The sequence below is a fragment of the Vitis riparia genome, chromosome 16 (genome assembly GCF_004353265.1).
Source record: "Vitis riparia cultivar Riparia Gloire de Montpellier isolate 1030 chromosome 16, EGFV_Vit.rip_1.0, whole genome shotgun sequence".
NCBI classification, from domain to species: domain Eukaryota; kingdom Viridiplantae; phylum Streptophyta; class Magnoliopsida; order Vitales; family Vitaceae; genus Vitis; species Vitis riparia.
Window position 1 is genome coordinate 6,240,218 of NC_048446.1, and position 20,113 is coordinate 6,260,330.

Consider the following 20,113-nt stretch of genomic DNA (forward strand, 5'->3'; position numbering starts at 1 on the left):
TTCAAGTCACTTAATCTAGTCAACTGGATCCTAATTAATTATTTAGCCTTATTAGATTCCAATTAATTAATTAACCAAATCCAAAAAGACCATTCATATGCTCTTGTGCAACTTTACATATTTATCAAAACACTCCTATACACACATCTAAATAAAGAACCTAAATATCCCTCCAATAATGTACCACTTAGGAATATAAGCTTGAATAGGGACCATTAGGACTCATAAGAAAATACTGACTCCCTTATAATCTAATTTTGATATTAACTTAACATCCCACTATAAAGAGTCAATTGTACTTCAATATCCTATGATCTTAAATCAAGATATGAAGCTCAGGCTGTATTAATGACCGCATCCAAACTCCCTATGGATTGATACCCATAATCTAATAAAGTGAATGTTATCTTTCTCTCAATATTACCTCTATAATCCTTGAGTTTCAAATCTTCCTATTATATAAACAACTAAAATATCATATTTTTTTATGAGAATATTTCAAATTCTATTTAAGGAAGTACTATGATTATAGTTTTTGTGATCACATATATTTAGGATTATCCAAGGTGACACACTATCTCAAACCCATGAGATGTCATGATGCCTATCTTGAGAATACTTTATTGTCACTTGTCTTAATCAACAGTGATATAATCCATATAAAATATCGGACCACCTTAGAATCTCATGTATAGGTCAAAACTATTGAAAACCTTGATACTAACTCTATATTCTCTCAAAAGAGAGAACTTATACAATATAGTAGCTTGATGATGTTATGACTACTTGATAGTCAATGTTATGACTCATCATAAGTTCTATTCAATTTGTAATCACACACATTATCTCAATATCTAAGATAAGTTGTCCCTACAATTAGGAAGTATGCACAACAGTCAAATGAATTACTTAAGTCTATGAACCAGTTATGAAGAATTCATTTACTTGCAAGGCATGCATGGCTTAGATATTCCATAGAACTTCTAATACACTTAAGTTATATACTGATATAAGACTTGAATGCTTAAAAAAGATATTGCATAAATAGGGTAGAGAAATGAGAAACTAAAATCATATTATAAATAATAATGAAAATCACTTATTATTATATCATATCATGCTTTTAAAAATTCTATCCAAACAATCAAAACATACTTTCTCCAATTCTTTTTATAGACCATTAAATAATCATTTATTCTTTCCTAGAGAAAATCTTAAACTTGATTGATAATTGTAAAGACTATTGTTTCTATTTTTAAATAAAACCAAATAAAATAACATAGGAATACAAATGTGGATAGCCTCTATTTTCAAAAGAAAAATATTCAAAATATAATCAAAACTCCACGGTAGACTTAACATAAGATTTTTAATGGAGTTTTTAGCCAAAGCCCAAAGGAGAAATACTTAAAATAAAGACAAATAAAAATGGCTTCCATTTTCATGGAGTTAATACCTTCTTCAAACCGAGAGCCTCCTTTTTCCTACAAACAAAGTGACATCATATAGACATAAATTTAAATTTTATGTGAAGAACCAGATCTTCTGAATCTTATTTTAAGTTTAAATAACTAAAGAGGTAATCGTTTTTGTCAATCTTTTTCCCGTTGTTAATGGATATAACGTGAATCATAACCTTTTACTTTTGCAGCTAATTTATTGACTTGTGGGTTTGACGAAGTTAAAAAGCTGGTTGATGATGAATTATTTTAGATGGAAAAGTTGCAGTGGAACCTTTAATATTTTTTTTACCCTTGGTTGTTTCTTAATGAATTGCTTTGAAAGATGCCAATTTTCACCCATGGGCCAAAAGAAAAAGGTGAAAGAGACATTAAATTATTGAAATTTTCCACACCATGTTGGAGTTGGGTGTGAACCATATTTCAATTTTTATTCCTTTCATATTTTCAATTTGACTATTTCCACCCCATTTTTATTTGGATTAGGAATTATAATGTACCTCAAGACATCTCCCAAATAAGAATTATTAAACTCAATTGCAATGTATCCAAACACTGCTTTAAGATTGCAATTATTTTGTATTAAACTCACATTCAAAATTAAGGTCTTAATCATACAATTTTTAATGAAGTATGTTTGTTTTAAAAGAAATGCCTATTAGTCCTATGATAAAATTTAAGATTTTATGCGATGGTATTTGTTCCTTGGTTGAATAAAAACAGTTAAAATATTTTGTTTTTTCGATTCAATTAAAAATAATTTTTTAATATTAACCAACATAATTAGAATAAATTTATTATCAATAAGTTCATTTTAATTATATTGATCGATATCAATAAGTTATTTTTTAACTGAATAGAAAAACAAAATATTTTGATTTTTCTATTAAACCATAATCTTATTCTTATTAGAATCTTTTAAAATTAATTCCAATTAATAAATAAATAAAATATAAAATCTTAATAAAATGTCAACGTATGACACCATATAATAACCCTCTTTGACTTGTTATATTTTTAAATAAAATGAGGAAAAAAGTGTAAAAATTGTTATATTATTATCTTCCTTTTTAATATAAAAAAATAAATAAAGAGGCACTTAAAATTATTTTATTCATATAAGAAGTCCTAGAGATGTTAGAAAAGGAGAATATCATTACCTTTATATCTCTTAAAGTCTTCATCTTGATTATCAAACTTTAGATAATAGTTAAAGGAGGTGAATTATTGCTTCATCTTTGTCTTTTTTTTCTCCTTTTGCTTTTTTCTTTTCCATAGAATGTTATAGCTAAATAGAAAATTGTGGAAAATGTGATGTTACGTTATGAGTGACGGCATTGCTTGAGGGGGGAAAATGGTAATTGCGAAATACTTTTGTCATCATCAGTGGGCACATGTTTCTCAAGAAAATGAAAGAAAATTCGTATCAAATAATTAAGAACAGATTGAGATTCCTCATACTATTGGGCTGTTAGGTGTGAAATATGCATCTCTTGGTCTGAGGTATATGTTTCAGTGTCGGTGATGACTCCCCTATTCCTCTTTCTTCTAACTATGGAGGTATGCACTGGAGAATCCCAGAAAACAAATTCTAAATCAGAAAACCTAGAATAAGAATAAAAATAAAGTAAAAATTGTAGGGTTGTTTGAATAGTTTTTACTGGTTTTATTTCATTTTTATGGATTGAAAATTTATTTTTACTTCATTTAAATTAAGTTTTTTTTCAATTTATCCTCATATTTGGGGCAATATTAAAAAGGATGAGAAATGTTAAAAAAGAAAATGGGTTTTCTATATTTATATAATATGAAAAAAAAATAAGAAGAAGAAGAAAAGTACTTTAAAAAACAGGATAATGTCAAAAGTCCAAGTTCCTATTTGGTAATTGTTTTCGAAAATGATTCTAAAAAGCAGCTTTTGATAATAATTTTTTAAAATTGTTCTCTAAAATATTTTATAGAACAAAAATCTATTTAGAAATTTGAAATACTTTTAACTTATTTTCAATATTTTTAAATATGTTTTAAAAATAATTTTTATATCTAGTACTTTATTTTTAATCAATTTACATACTTATATAATTATTTTTTAAAACAATCTTGAAAAAAACAAGTAAAAATAATAAAAAATAATTAAAAAATATTATATGAAAATACTATATTTTTTATTCTTAAAAGCATAAAACAAAAAATAAAAAACAATTTTTGAATGTGAAACGCATTTTCTTATTTTTTATTTTAAAGAATAAAAAACTGTTTTCAAAAACAATTATCAAATAAACCCTAATTTTTACCAAATAAGCCCTAATTTTTCCATGGATAATTAAATAAGAGATAAATTTTATTGTTTTTTTTTTTTTTTTTCTTACTTTAATTTGCCCTTTCCTTTTATTTTGAATGGATTAAGTATTTTCATGTAGCATGTTGGGTCACAGAGAAAAGATAAACTATTATATCATTCTTCAATTCCCCTCTCTATGATATGACACTATGATGTGATATTGTCAGAGTTGAAAATAAGGAATAAGCAAAGAATTTCAGTGGCTCAACAACATTTACTTTGAACAAGGTTTGTGGAAGGATGCTTTCTAGACAAAAACATGTGTCATTTGTCAAATGTTGCCCAGGTGTACACTTCCAGGTTCAATGCTTCTCAATTTGCACATGCAAATCAATTTAGTGCAATCTATTCAAAGAAAAGCATAGTGTCACAAATAATTACTCATCTTTTGACCCTCCATTCTCATGATTTACATTTGAAAAGTTAATAAATAAATAAATAAATAAATAATAATAATAATTAAAAATTAAAAAATGAAAAGTCATCCTATAAACCCCATATCACACCAATTTCAGACCTCTATATTCAAGAACATGCATCAGTTTTTCTTTTACAGGCCCAAATTGTCCATTTCATGGTATTTGAAATTGACTGCAACTGAATTCATATTTGTAATTGAAAATAAGTATGATTTGTATGACTTTAGATATAAAATTTATTACTTATGGCATCGATGTAGCATCATGAATACATAAGCCTTTTTTTTTTTTTTTTTTCTCTTTTTTTTTTTTAAAAAAAAAAAAAAAACTCTTGTCTTAATCATCACATGACAAACGATTTCATAAAAGCAAAGAGTGACTAACCACCAAACATGGTTCATCATGGCTATTAAAATATCGTCGATCATGTGAAACAAAACATAGAAATAAAATAGCTATTTAAATAATTCAAAATGTTTTTAAAAATAACATCAAAATTAGTAGCCCATGAATGACGCCTGTCTGTTGGTAAGAAGATAATTAATGCAAAGATGGGAAAATAATAATAATAAACAACTAGCATGTCTCCCTCTATTTCAAAGTCAGAATCGACTAAATGTACTTGATACATACAATTTTGAAGAAGCAGATGACAGGCCTGAACTATGAAAACTATATTTTAAATACACGTGAAACAAACCATAAATATTACTTTTTATTGAGCTTCTGTTAATAAAAATATTTTTGATTCACAATTTGTTGAAAACTATCGAGTTGTTAATCCCTGAATGCTTTATTACCTTAAGAGCTTTTGTAAAAGCATCAATCATTAAAAAAAATTTAGGTGTAGGAGTTGAGTTCTTGTGGATATGGACGATTGTGTTTGGTAAATTAATTTAATATTTTAAAATAATTTAATAATTTAATTTAAATTATTAAATATATTCGATAAAATAACTTAAAATAAAATAATAAATAAAAATAAATAATTTATTCTTAAGTTAGCATATCTATCTTATTTTTTTATTCTTATTTGTCATAATTATCTTCATAATCTCTTTTGTTATTCCACGACCATTATTGTTACTCAATTTTCTTATTTATAATTTATAAGAATAAATATATCAATTTAATAATTTAAAATAAATTTTAAGTTAATTTTATTAAACAACTTTAATACTTATGGGTGTTTGGTAAAACTTAATACATATTACTTAATAATTTAAGTTGAGTTTAAGTTAAATTATAGTTGACTTAAAACTTATTACTTAATTCTTAATTTAAGTATTAAAGTTATTTGATAAAATTAACTTATAACTAATTCTAAATTATTAAATTGACATATTTATCATCATAAATTATAACTAGATAAAAAGGTTGAGTAATAGTGAAGGTTATGGAGTAATAAAGATCATTGAGATAATTAGGGTAAATGAGGGTAAAAATGTAAAATAAAAATTTGTACTTAAAAATAAGTTAATTATTTTTACTTATTAATTAAAGTTATTTTTAACTTTAAGTTATTTTACTAAATATACTTAATTTATTTAATGACTTAAATTTAGTTATTAAGTCACTTTATTAAATTGATTTACCGATCACCCACTTATGAATTAAGTAATAAGTTTTAAATCAACAAGTATAATGCAATTTAAAGTCAACTTAAGTTACTAAATAATAAGTATTAATTTTTACTAATCACCTCTTGGCATTTGCCTTAAAACTAAATTAACAAAGGGTTACAAAATTTATTTCTTTTAAGAAAAGTTCAGGCTGTTTCGATGGTGGAATAAAATTATTCACAAATTATTGATTTATCTCATTTTTAGTAGAATGAATAAAATTGGAAAAAAAAAAAATCATCTAGTATTATCCCTTCAAATACAAGAAAAAAACATATTGAATTCTCCAAATTAAGCTAGATAGAACATGGAGATAGAAGACCCACAGACCATGAATTAAAAAATAATAATAATTTGATTAAATAAAATTAATTTAGACCATTCTCTTATATTAAGCTGGTTAGGCCTCAACGTTAGACAATGGGTTGTATGGTCTCTATCAAGAAAATTATAAAGAAAATATGTAAAGAGTAAATAAGAGAGATGAGTCAAGGGATGATGAGGGTATTTGCTACAATAATTTTAGAGTGTTCATTGAATTGTTTTGGATGGATGTCTACGGAGTTAAGGAAATTCATACTTATTTTTTTAGGTTCTTTTGTTGTATAGTAAGGAAGCAGAGAATGCGACAATGTTTTCGTCAAGTTTATTTCCAAGGCACCAACTTGTTACTACAAATTCTTAGATATTTTTCCACCCAAAAGAATAGATTGAAAGGTGCCCATTTGTCCCTTAAAGCATAAGAAACTTGACTTTGCTAGACAATGAAAGAGACGGTTTGCTAAAAAATTGAATGAATTATTTTGATCTAGACAATGAAAGAGTGTGAAAGTAATTGTTTAAGGTTTATTCCATTCATATGGATGAAATTACCAAAGTCATGGTCTTGCCTTTTGCAATGTCTTGCAACACACATACAAGTAACCTAAATAATTGTTTTTGTTTTCGAATAGTGGATGTAGGTTGTAAGGATGGCAATAGTGGGGTCTCGGATGGGTAACTCTCATCCTAATCTCGCCTCATTTATTCAAAATAATTCTTATTTTTATTTTATTAAAAAAAATTAAATAGGGCACGATGAATAGGATATGTAAATTTCTCATATCCGTCCCACCTCATTCCATTTAACTTTTTTTGGTAAAATTTTTAATTTTTTCAAAATTATTTAAAAAAAATTAAAATTGCATTGAAATAAATATATTTTATAAATAATTAAAATATTATAATTTTTTTTATATAAAAAAGTGTTATTATTATTATTATTATATTAAAAATATGAAAATGGAAATTAATTAAATTAATTTTATATATAATTGAGTAATAAGGCAATACTCAAACCCATTTTGGGTTTAAAAAAAAAAAAATCTCAAATATGTCCCAAATCCATCTCATTAGGGATGGGATGGGATGAGTACCCGAAAAAACCTGTCCGATTGTCATCCCTAGTCGGTTTGTTAAAAATAAAAGAATTAATTAGTTAAAAATGATAAATCAATCCTAAATTTGTGAAAAAATCATTCCCATTATTTTATTTGACATAAATACCTTTTTATCATTTTAAGTATTTACACTAAGTATTAAAATATAGAAGAAAAGAATGAAAACATTTTTATCAAAATAAAACCAATATGAGTAAGAGTGTGTTTGATAATGAGTATAGAAAGTGTTTATAATATTTTTAATACTTGAAGGATAAAAAAATTTTAAGTGTTACAAATATTAGAAAAACTTATATATTAGATTTTCAATTACCCTTTTAATCAAATGATCCAAATAGAAATATACCAAATTTCAAATTTTAGTTAAAAATTAAAATTCTTTCTATATTTATTTATATGAGATATCTAAAACTAATATTTAGCTTAAGAAAATTAAGGTTATACATATATGTAAAAGACTTCAAATAAAAATACAATGCATAAGAATCATGGGTCAAATGCAATTGGACCTGTCTACTTGGGTACTACAGTGGTTCTATTGTGTTGCTGTGGAACTCGACTTGTGCTCTGAATATACCTGCAACAAACGATGCCCTTGAGTTTGTCCCTAAGGCGTCACCTCCAAAACTCAAGTCAGTTATAGCTTTTATAAAAATCGTGCCAACTTCGTCTTTTTCTAGGTTAAATCTAGGGTCCATGAGATAACCATGATTTAACTCTTGAAATGTTTTTTCTCTCTCCCCTAGTCATGTTTGTTGAAATTAGAATAAGTTTAGGAATTGTTATTTATTTATAGTTCCTATGTTAATTAGGACTTTTAGTCTAATAGGAATTAGAGTCCTATTATAAATATGATTAGTTTATTATAAATAGGTTTGTTATTATGTTAAATTTAAAAATGTAACAAATTTATTATTTTAGCAAAAATATTATCAATACCCAATTGTGTGGGTTCCAAATCAGAAAATATGAAATGCTATATCAGGGCTATAATAGCAGGGAATGCGCAGAATCACAAGAAAGTTGCAATCTTGTTGATGGAATTATGGCTACAAGTAATAATTCAATTCATCCCCAACTTCCAAAATTCATTGGTAAGAATTTTGATAATTGGTGTATTTAGATGCATGTCTTGTTTAGATCTCAAGATTTATGGGATCTAATGAATATTGGTTACAATGAAATTACCAATTCAAAAGAATTTGAGGCACTATCAAAGGAGTAGAAAGATTCATTGAAAGATTCTCGAAAAAAAGATCAAAAAGCACTCTATGCAATATTCGAAGCAGTGGATGAATCCATATTTGAGAAAATCTCAGAGGAAACAACAAAAGAGGCATGGGTTACTTTACAAAAATTATACAAAGATGATGAACGTGTCAAGCAAATGAAGTTGCAAACATTAAGAGGTGAATTCGAGTCTCTTCACATGAATGACTCGGAATCTATCTCAAATTATTTTAATCGGTTACAAACTATTGTTAACCAAATGCGGGTTATTAGTGAGAAGCTTAATGATGAACGGATAGTAGAGAAAATTATGCGGTCTTTAAGTGCAAGATTCGACTATGCTGTTGCAGCAATTGAAAAAGGAAAAGATATTTTCACTCTCACAATTGAAGGGTTGATGAGTTCATTATGTTCTCATGAACAACAAATGAATCGGAGAATCAACTCTACAAATTTGGAGCAAGCCTTGCAGAGTAGAGAATCTACTGGAGGTTGTGGTGGCCAACAATGTGGTAGAGGTCGTGGTTGTGGCAAAGGTAGAGGAGGACACAACAACTTCAATAATAAAGATAGAGATGGTGACACAAATTCTTCTAAAGGAAGAGGCAACACTTCTAAACTTAAAGATAAGTCACACATACAATGTTTTAGATGCAAAAAGTATGGACATTATAGAATGAACAAGATGAGCAAGCAAACATCGCCAAGGTAGAGCAGAATTTGGTATTATCCTACAATGTGGCAACATAAAATGTAGATCGACAAGATGTTTGGTATCTTGATATAGGTTGCAATAATCACATGTGCAATAAGAAAAAAAAAATATCACAATTAGATGAATCAATCCAAGGCAATGTTAATTTTGGAAACAAATCCAAAGTTTCAATCATGGGAAAAGGTAATGTTAAAATACGTTCTAAAGATGGTACTGATGTTACTATAATAGATGTATTTTTTTATTTTAGATCTTTTTTTGGAATGTGTTGAGTATGGGACAATTAACAAAAAAAAGGGCATATCATTAACATCTCTAATGGAGTTTGCACCCTTAGTGATAAAAATAAGAAGATGATTGAAAAAGCACTGATGACAAAGAATAGGATGTTTCATATGCTTCTTTAAGCATAAACTTTATTTAGTTTGAAGGCAACAGTAGAAGATAGCAATTGGCTTTGGCATCTTTGGTTTGGTCATCTCAATTTTCATGGGTTGAACTTGGTAGTACAGAAGAATATGGTAGCAAGATTACCTATGATTGATATTCCAGATTGTGCATGTGAAGGATGCCTCATACGGAAACAAGATAGGAATTCTTTTCCAATTGGAAGATCCAAAAGAACTAAGCAACCTTTGGAGTTGGTGCATATAGATATATGTGATCTTAGTGAGGTAAGATCTCTTGGTCATAACAGATATATTTTGACTTTTATATATAATTTTACAAGAAAGACTTGGATTTATTTGTTAAAAGAAAAATATGAGGCTTTTAACAAGTTTAAAGAATTCAAAGTTCTTGTTGAAAGACAAAGTAGTTGCAATATTAAGATATTAAGATCTGATAGAGGAGAGGAGTTCACTTCCAATGAATTTTATAATTATTACTAAGTCAGGGTATTTGACGACAATTGATAGCTAGTTATACCCCTCAACAAAATGGCATAGTTGAAAGGAAGAACAGAACCATTGTTGAAATGGCAAGAAGCATGTTGAAGGTCAAGTCTCTTCCAAAAACTTTTTGGGAAAAAGCTATTACACATGTAGTGTTCTTATTAAATAGGTGTCCTACTAAAGCAATCTTTAGAAGAACACCTAAGGAAGTTTGGAATGGTCATAAGCCAGAATTTTTTTTTTCGAATTTTTGGGTGTATTACATATTCTCATATACCAAAGGAGCATAAAAAAAAAAGTTTGATAATAAAAGTGAGAAGTGTATTTTCATTGGTTATAGTGATGTAACTAAAGTTTACAAATTGTATAATCCAAAAATAGGGAAGTTAATTGTGAGTAGAGATGTTCAATTCTTGGAAAATGAGAGTTAGACACGGACTTAAACACAAAGTGAGGAAAAAGGAGTTGTCATTAAAGAAGACCTTAAGAATTAGAAGTGTGAAACCAAGGTTTGGTTAATCTCGGTTTTGATGATAACAAAACAAGGTTTAGGACTAATGATTATATTTCAAGTGTGATTAGGCAAGACGATTTCCAAAGTGGCAATCACAAAGACAAATCAAGTCAAGGAGAAATCATGAAGAAGAAAACCACCTCAAAGAGAAGTGTTTTTCAAGACCCAAGCTTCATAAGATCTCTTTGTAAGATTGTTGGTGCACTAGGATTTTCATGCATTACATTCTTTACTTATGCACCAAAATCATCCAAGAGTTATTTTGTTTAAATATTTTAAAATTTGATGATTTCTTGTTTTCAACTAAAACCTTGTGTCAAATGTACCTTAGGCAAAAGGTTTCAAAATTGGCATATTAACTTACCTAAAAACCTTGCCTAAGTGCTAGAAGAGAAAATAATAGAAAATGATAGGTTTTTAGGGCCAAAACATTGAATCGATAGAGGCACTGGGCTAACTGGCTCAACCGGCCAGGGTACCAGTCGACCTGTTCCCTTTGCTCGGTCGAGGTCCGGTTGAGGAGTGTTAAAAATGCACTCTCTCTTCCAGTAGCTTTCCCTTCCCAATTGAGGTATCCTCCTTCCCAATCGACCTCCAGTTGAGGTCTGGTCGAGGTCCAACGGTTACCTACCAAGCATTAAATTCTAACGGCTAGTCAACCGATCGACCCCTAACTCAATCGGTCGAACCCCCAACAGCTAGTTTGATTTTTTTCCTCTATAAAAAGGCCCCAGATCTTCATTGGTTATGAACTCAACCTTCCCAAACCTTTCTTGAATATATTTGAGCCTTGGAAGAGTGTTTTTTAGTGCACCATTGTTCTAAAACTTGCATATCATTAGTGCACTATTCAATCTTAGTTTACTTGTATCATTTGAGCCTAAAGTTTTGTACTAAGAGTTTATGAAATTATTTGTATATCTTTGAGAGAAAGAATCTAAGTGTGAGGTATCACTTAGTGATTCTCAAGTATGGGATATCACTTGAGAGGTTGTTCAAGAGTGAGGTATCTCTTGAGGATTGTAAAGGGTGCTTGGAGCCAAAAGTCCAAGATGATGGATTGTAACCATAATCCAATTGTATTGCTTGAAGGCTTGGTTAGAAAGCCTTGAATTAGTGGAACCTCAAGCTTAGGATTGAAGCTAAAGGAGAGTGAATGTAGGTCGGGTTGCGCTAAACCACTATAAAATCTTGTGTTTGCATTATCTCTTCCCTACTCTTTTACTTTATATGCAATTGTCTTTATATTGTTTTATTATATGCTTGCATATATTTGTCTCTTAGGTTCACATAGTTTAAATTTTCAAAAAAAGACCATCACCCTATTCACCACCCTCCCCACCACCCCCCTCCTCCCTCTTTTTAGGGTGATTACCATAGGTTGGATTAGCCTAATTTTTCTAACAAGAAGGATTCTACAACAAATATTTCTACTTCAAATACTTCTCCTATTAGAAGTTCTCCTATGCAAACAGTAATAAGGTAGGAGTCTAAATCACAAGGTTGCCCAAAACGTTATCATATTATGCCTATACATCTAAAGGATTATGAAGTCATGAAAGATACTGAAATTACTAATGAAGGTTTAGTTAACTTTTGTCTATTTGCATATTGTGATCTTATTTTATATGAAGAAGCAGCAAGTGATGAGAAGTGGATTCAAGCAATGAATGAAGAATTCAATCCATAGAGAAGAACAATACATGAGAGCTAACTACTCTTCCACTTGGAAAGAAGTCTATAGGTGTTAAATGGGTTTATAAGACAAAATATAAACTTGATGGTAATGTTGATTGATTTAAGGCAAGATTGGTTGAAAATGCTATAAATAGAAGCTAGGTATTAATTATTTCGAAGTTTTTGCACCAATTGCTAGATTAGATATTGTTCGCATGATAATTGCACTTGTAGCTTAGAAAAGTTGGAAAATTCACCAAAAGGATGTTAGTCATCTTTTCTTAATGGTGTACTTAAAAAAAAAGGTTTTTGTTGAACAACCACCAAGGTATATTAAGAAAGGGCAAGAGAAACAGGTTTACAAACTCAATAAAGCCTTATATGGGTTAAAGTAGACACCACGTGATTGGTACACATGGATTGATACTTATTTATTATAACATAGATTTCAAAAGAGTCCTTTTGAGCACACACTTTACATCAAGTCAAATTCTAATGGTGATGTAATTATTGTATGCCTCTATGTGGATGATTTAATCTTTACAAGAAATTGTCGACAGATGTTTGAAGATTTTAGGGAGACAATGAAACAATAATTTGAAATGACATATTTGGGATTAATGTCCTATTTTCTTGGAATTGAAGTTCAACAAACAGATGATGGTATCTTTATCTCATAAAAGAAGTATGCTTTAAACATTCTAAAGCGATTCAAAATCGAACATCATCAACAATTTGTACTCCTATTGCAGAGCAACTGGAGATGAAAAAGGAAGGCACTAGAGAATTAGTAAGTCCCATATATTTCAAGGGCATAGTAGGAAGTCTTTGTTATTGAAATTCTACTGGACCAGATATTGTTTATGGAGTGAGAATTATTAGTCGGTTTATGGAAAAACCATATCAATCACACTTGCAAGTGGCAAAGCTAATTTTGAAGTATGCAAATGGTACTCGTGATCATGGAATCTTTTACTCCTACTCAAACAACTTCAGTTTAGTGGGCTACATAGATAGTGATTAGGGAGGTGATGTAGAGACTAGAAAGAGTATTGCTAGATATGTTTTTTTTATCTTGGAATAGAAGCATTCTCATGGTCATCAAAGAAGCAACAAGTTGTAACATTATCAACTATAGAAGCTCAAGATATGGCAATAACTTTTGCAGCATGTCAAGCAGTTTGGCTTCACATGATGCTTTGTGAATTGAAGTATGAACAAAAGGGTCCTACAAATATTTTGTGTGATAATAAGTCTACTATTGCATTGACAAAGAATCCGATGTTTCACGGTAGAAGCAAACACATAAGCATCAAATTTTATTATATTAGGGAACTTGCAAAAATCAAGAGATTGAACTTGAGTTTTGTAGATCAGAAGATCAAGTTACAAATATTTTTACCAAGCCACTAAAGACGGACGTGTTTGAGAAATTGAAGATGATGCTTGGGTGATTGACTTTACAATTCATATTAAAGGAGGCTATTGAAATTATAATCTGACTTAAAGTCAAATTAGAATAAGTTTAGGACTTTGATAAATATTAGGAATTGTTATTTATTTAGGCTTCCTATGTTAATTAGGACTTTTTGTCTAATAGGAATTGAAGTCCTATTACAAGTATGATTAATTTGTTGTAAATAGGCTTGCTATTATGTTAAATTTGATAATGCAATAAATTTATTATTTTAGCAAAAATATTATCAATGCCCAATTGTGTGGGTTCCAACAATGTTCATTGTATAAACGATATACACGTCCATGTTATTACAAATGCATAAACTCTTATACAGATCTATTAATAGAAGAACACAAAACCTTTTTGTATCTCACGTTCTTCCTCACATCTACATCATGGTGAAACCTCACTCTACCAAACAATGCTCACAAGTTCATCTCTCTCATAACTTTTTCCTCTCATGAACTCAAAATACTTATTAAGATATTCGTATTAACTTTCCTAAGGGTTGTCTCATAAGGGTTGTTTTAAAAAATAATTATATGAATATGGAAAATTTTTAAAAATAAAGCATTATATGTAAAAATTATTTTAAAATATATATATAAAAAATACAAATGTTTTAAATTTTCAAACATATTTTTATTTTATAAAACCTGGGAAGCAGCTTTTAAAAATTATTTTCAAAATCTTTTTTTTTTAATTATTTTTGAAAACACTATCCAATAAAAACTATTTTTTTATCCTAGGAAGTAACAAAATCCTAGCATACTCCCCAAACTTTTCAAAACATTAGAAACTTAGGAATGGAAAAGGAAGCAATGTAGGTTCCACGATAATGCAATGAAGTGAAAGAAATGACAGAGGACTATGGCCCTGCACAGCGCCCTTGCTTTATGTCTTCCAATGTGTGTAAAACATGTTCAAATAAGTGTTGGTGTGGTGGGTCTGGTCATATTTGTCTCTTAAAACATTGAATATGACAAATCCTACTTCATATTATATTCTCTTGTTTGGTCTTCAAAGGAAAAACTCATTATTTTTCTAATCAATCCTTTCCAACGTATTTTTGGTAGAAAAATATGTTTCTCACGTTTGTTTTTATTTGAAGTTCCAACTGATGTGAATTCGTTTAAAATTAGAAATCAATTTCCAAATTTTAGAACAAATTTAGAATTTTTTTTATTCAAATAAAATTTAAGGGGTTGTTTGGTAAAACTGAATACTTATTACTGAATGTCTTAAATTAACTTTTAAGTTAAATTATACTTGTATTGTTAAGTTAAAACTTATTATTTAATTTGTACTTTAAATATTAAGGTTGTTTAATAAAATTAACTTAAAATGTATTTTAAATCATCAAATTAATATATTTATCCGTATAAATTATAAGTATGGTAAACGAGGTTAAGTAACAATAGAGGTCGTGAAGTAGCAAAGAATATCATAAAAATAATTATGGCAAATGAGGATAAACAAGGAAAAGGAAAATATGGACTTAAAAATAAGTTAATTATTTTTATTTATTACTTGAAATTGTTTTTTATCTTAAGTCATACTATTAAATTATTTTATCAAACATATTTAATTTACTTAATAACTTAAAATAAGTTCTTAAGGATCTATTTGGTAATTGTTTTAAAAAACCATTCTAAAAATTAGTTTTTGAGAACAGTTTTTGAAAACTTTTCTTAATTTGATTTTTGTATAACAAAAGTCAGTTTGGAAACTAAAATGTTTTTAACCTATTTTTAATGTTTTTAAATATTTTTTTAAAATAATTTTTATATGTCGTATTTTATTTTTAACCATTCTACATGTTTGTATAATTACTTCTTAAAATAGTTCTCAAAAAACCAGTGAAAACAATAGAAAACAATTAAAAAATATTTTTTGAAAACATCCTATATTTCTATTTTTAAAAATAAAAAACAAAAAAAAAGTTTTTAGTTGTCAAACATATTTCCTATGCTTTTTGTTCTAGAGAATAAAAAATCATTCTAAAAAACAATTCCAAACAAGTCTAAGTCATTTTAAGTTACTAAGTTGATTTACCAATCATTCACATGTATTTTGTGCTTAATTTTGAGCTATCAAGTTCACCATATGGGAAAGCTCCTTGGCTTTCTTACCCTGGTCCCTTCTTTTATTTGGCTCCTTAGATGTGGATATGTTCTTCAAGTATATTTGCTTCCTCTTAGCTCCATATTATTCTTATAGTCTTTTTAGGAGTTTGGGAGAAGGTTTTTATAGCTACAAAAGTTTCAAAAAGTTGCATATCTTTATTGGTTAGGAAAATAATAAGCATATGGTAATTATGGATGTAAAATTATGCATCTTTATCCTCGGCTATTTGGAAAAATTTTATATTTCTTATTCATCTTCTCCTATATTCCTTTAACATGCTTAAATGGGCAATACTTATCAAATAGTTCATTTGATAAAGTGCTAAGATTGTATGAAAAACGTGCTTATTATCTTTTTCTCTTAGAGATACATCGTTATAACCATCTTCTTGTTTGGGTTCAATTAGAATATGTCCGAGATTCACACCATCTATGGTTGAAAAAAAAAAGAAGAAAAAAACAAAACCCCTTTCTTACTAGCTTTTAAGAAAAGGTCCCATTGAAGGGATTGATTTTGGAGGTGTTAGGTCTGATATGAGCTAGGGATGCCTCCATTTTGGAACTACTCTAACATTATTGGAAAACAATGAAAGTAGAGAGGGATGACCATGAGAATAAATAAGAGATTCTGAAAATAAAAGATAAATGACTTGTCGAACTTGTTACTATCCTTAAAATAGTTTCACCCTTCTATCTCATTGCAGTTGGATGGCAAAGAGTGCTTTACCTCCATGATTCAATAGCCAATACTACTTGCAAAAGTGCACTGACTTGCTTGCACCAATCATGAAAACAAAAAAGAAAAAAGAAAAAAAGGAAGCAATGAAGAAATTAAATGGTTTTTTTGGATTGGATTCTCTAAAATCCCATTGGTTGGTTCTAACCCTAAAAGCAAGCTCATAAGGATTCGTCAATGGATTTCAATATATGTAACATGAAGTTCTCCTCTCTTATTACATACCGTGGAATTATTATGAACACACATGCACTCGCCCAACAATTATAAATTTTAATACCAAAGTCTTTTTACTTAATATTCAATTTTATAAAAGATCATCTTAGTGAGCTCATAAAAATTATTTTTGTTACAATTTAAAACTCTAATATTTAATACTATAACATTTTATAAATATGCCACCTTTTAGCAATTCCTAAAAGTGATGACACTATGACACATTCCTACATAGCATTCATTTGATAAAAATTAGACTATTACAAGCACAATATTTTTTTTTATAAGTTACACAAATTATAATTTATCTCCTTTTACATAAAGTAATAAAATTGTATTATTTATTTAAAGGCATTTAAGTGACTATAGACAAAGTGACATAAAATATAAAATCTTTTAGGTTATGTTTAGTTTCCAAAAAATACTAAGAAAAAAAAAATGGAATGGAAAATGATTTTCGCATGTTTGGTTGTCTATGAAAATATTAAAAAAAATCATATATAATTAAAATTAGTTAAAAATTTATACATTCTTAAATTATTTAATATTTATACCAATGATTTAAAATAAGTAAAATAAGTTTAAAATAGTAAATAAAAATAATTTATTGATTTATAATCTATTTTTTATTTTCCTTTATATATATATATATATATATATATATATATATATATATATATTATATATATTGCATTTTATCTCAAATTTTTCAGAAACCAAATATAATCTTTAAAAAATGAGATTAATTTGGAAGCAAAAGTTTATATACTAGACTAGTGATGAGATGGTGAGAGCCAATTTTAGTGTTTTTCCTCCCTTGGTCTCTAGGCATCGGAAAAAGGTATGGAAAAGAAGAGGGAAAAAAAAAAAACCCTTTAATGTGTTGACTTTTTGAGAAGACCTTGTTGATGAATGTCACTAACCTTACTAGCCTAGATAATGGGCATGCATCAATTATCACAATCAACTTTAGAAATTTCTTTTGAGTGGAGGAGTAGAACAAAGAAATAGTAACTAAAATAGAATAATTTTGACCTTCCACAAGCCATTAAACTCAGCTCAAAATTATTCATCATTGTTTATATAAGGGTTTTTTTTTTTTTTTTTTTTTTTTTTAAGAGTGTTTTAGAGGGGTTGTGAACGAGGTTTAAGTCAAGAATGAGGTCATTAGTGTAACACAATCAAGTGGAGCTTTTTTACAAGGGGCATTTTGGAAAATTCTTGAAAATGAATCATTATAGTCATTATTTTTCCACATTTGTGATGATTTTTATGGCACTCAAACCAATATATTCCCCCCATTTGCGGATATATCACACACGTGTTATTATTTATTTTATTTTTACATGCGTACGTGTTTGTTGAATGGGAAAATGGATTGAACAAAAATTGCACTGAGCACAAAGATGGAAAAATGGTAAGGATAATTTTAAAAATATTCAACAAATGTGAATCCCGAATTGCTTTGTAATCAATTAAAATGTAGAGCACGAATAAAGCATACCAAAAAGTAGTCAATTGGAAATAATGTGATAGAATATGAGAAGATGGGGTGTATGACTTTAGAATATGACAAATACTTGGTATCTAGAGTTTTTTCCTCAAAAAATAACTTAACTCGGGCACGTAAGTGATGATGGTGAGATAACAATCGAACATCTGTATAGAATTTTTGAACGAGTTGTCACAATAATAGTAGTTTTCGTGATTCCATGAACACGACTCATAGAGATGTGATATGTGGACGATTTTGTAAATATATATGCACACGATTGATCCTTAAAGAAATGCATTTTTGAATGATTAAAAAAAATCATGGAAGTAATTATAAATAAGTTTATAAGTTATTTTCGTATTTTCATCCTCTTTTGTATGTTGGAAAAGCTTGAATAAAGTTAATACAAGATATTTCGGATTAAAAAAACAGATATGATCGAGATCTTGGTGATAAGTGTTTGGATAAGTAGCCATATTTTCCAATTTCGTCACTTTTCTATCATTTATTGGATCTGTCGAAGTGGAGTGTGGAAATGCTCCACTTCGGCCTACAGCAGAAATGGAATGATTTCATTTTCCATGAAATTTCCCCGTATCCAAACAGCCCCTTACAGTCTCTCACTTTGGGCAGGCTTCATTTTCCCTGATAGCTAGCGCTGTATTTGGTATTCACATAAAAGCCAAACGAAACCTCCCCACACAGCTCATCGTCACTTCACAATTACACGACCAATAATTGCTCGCCAACTGGCAACGCACCCATCTGATGCCCCACCTGAAACACATTGGATCTCCGCTCCACTTCAACCGCCAAACCATTCTTTAGCCGCTTCGGCGAGCCACTTTCTGACGACGGCTCCGGCTCTGGCGAGCGGCGCTTTGCCGTGATTCTCACCGGATCCGGCTCACCCGACCCGACCCTGTGCGGAAAATTGAGCAACGCTCGCGAGCCGCGCATCCGATAAGCTGCTCGGTCATAAGCCACCGCGGCTTCCTCAGCCGTCTCATAGGTCCCCAGCCACACTCTCGCGCCGTTCTTCGCCGGATCCCTAATCTCCGCGGCGAACTTCCCCCACGGCCGTTGTCGGACTCCTCTGTAATGCCTCCCTCTCGACGGCGCAGCCCTCACCTCGGGCATCGCCGGCGCCGCTACTTCTTCCTAGGCTCCTCCTTCACCTCCGGCGGGGGTGGCAGGCCGAACGGTGTCCATCCGACGCTCACGGCGTCTCGGAGGACACCGTACAGCACCATATCCTCCGAATCGTCAACCTTCAACGGCAAGTCTCCCCAGTTCTCCGTCAAGAACGGCATCAGACTGTTGAAGCTGGGGCTCCGGCCATACACCGGCTTTTCACCGGAGGTACTCGCCGGAAAACAGATAGAGGCCTCTGAATGTTCACGAATGGGAGGAAGACCAATCTCACCCATGGTGGTTTCTTTCATCTCAGGCTCTGGAGAAGAGAAGAGAATTGGAATTTGGAATGGAGGGGTGATGAGGATGTTTTTTTATAGCTGGACAGAGTGAAGAATTTCATGCAGCCGTGGTAAGATTTTTTTTCTCTTTCTTTTTCTTTTCTTTTTTCTTTTTTCTTTTTTCTTTTTTTAATATTTTATTAATTATTAATAATTCATTTTGAGTTGCTTTGAAATTTCTTCTAAGGGAGCAAGTGGGCAAATGGGAGCCGTCTTTTCCACACGTGATTAATATAGTGGGGCCACGCTGACGTCATGTAATGACGTCATCAGTGAGCCATGCCATTTGTGATATT

General features: G+C 29.7%; 1 pseudogene; it reads right to left on the reverse strand.

The window, feature by feature from the left end:
- Positions 1-18,737: 18,737 nt before the first annotated feature.
- On the reverse strand, positions 18,738-19,835 carry LOC117933112 (annotated as a pseudogene).
- Between the last annotated feature and the right edge of the window lie 278 nt (positions 19,836-20,113).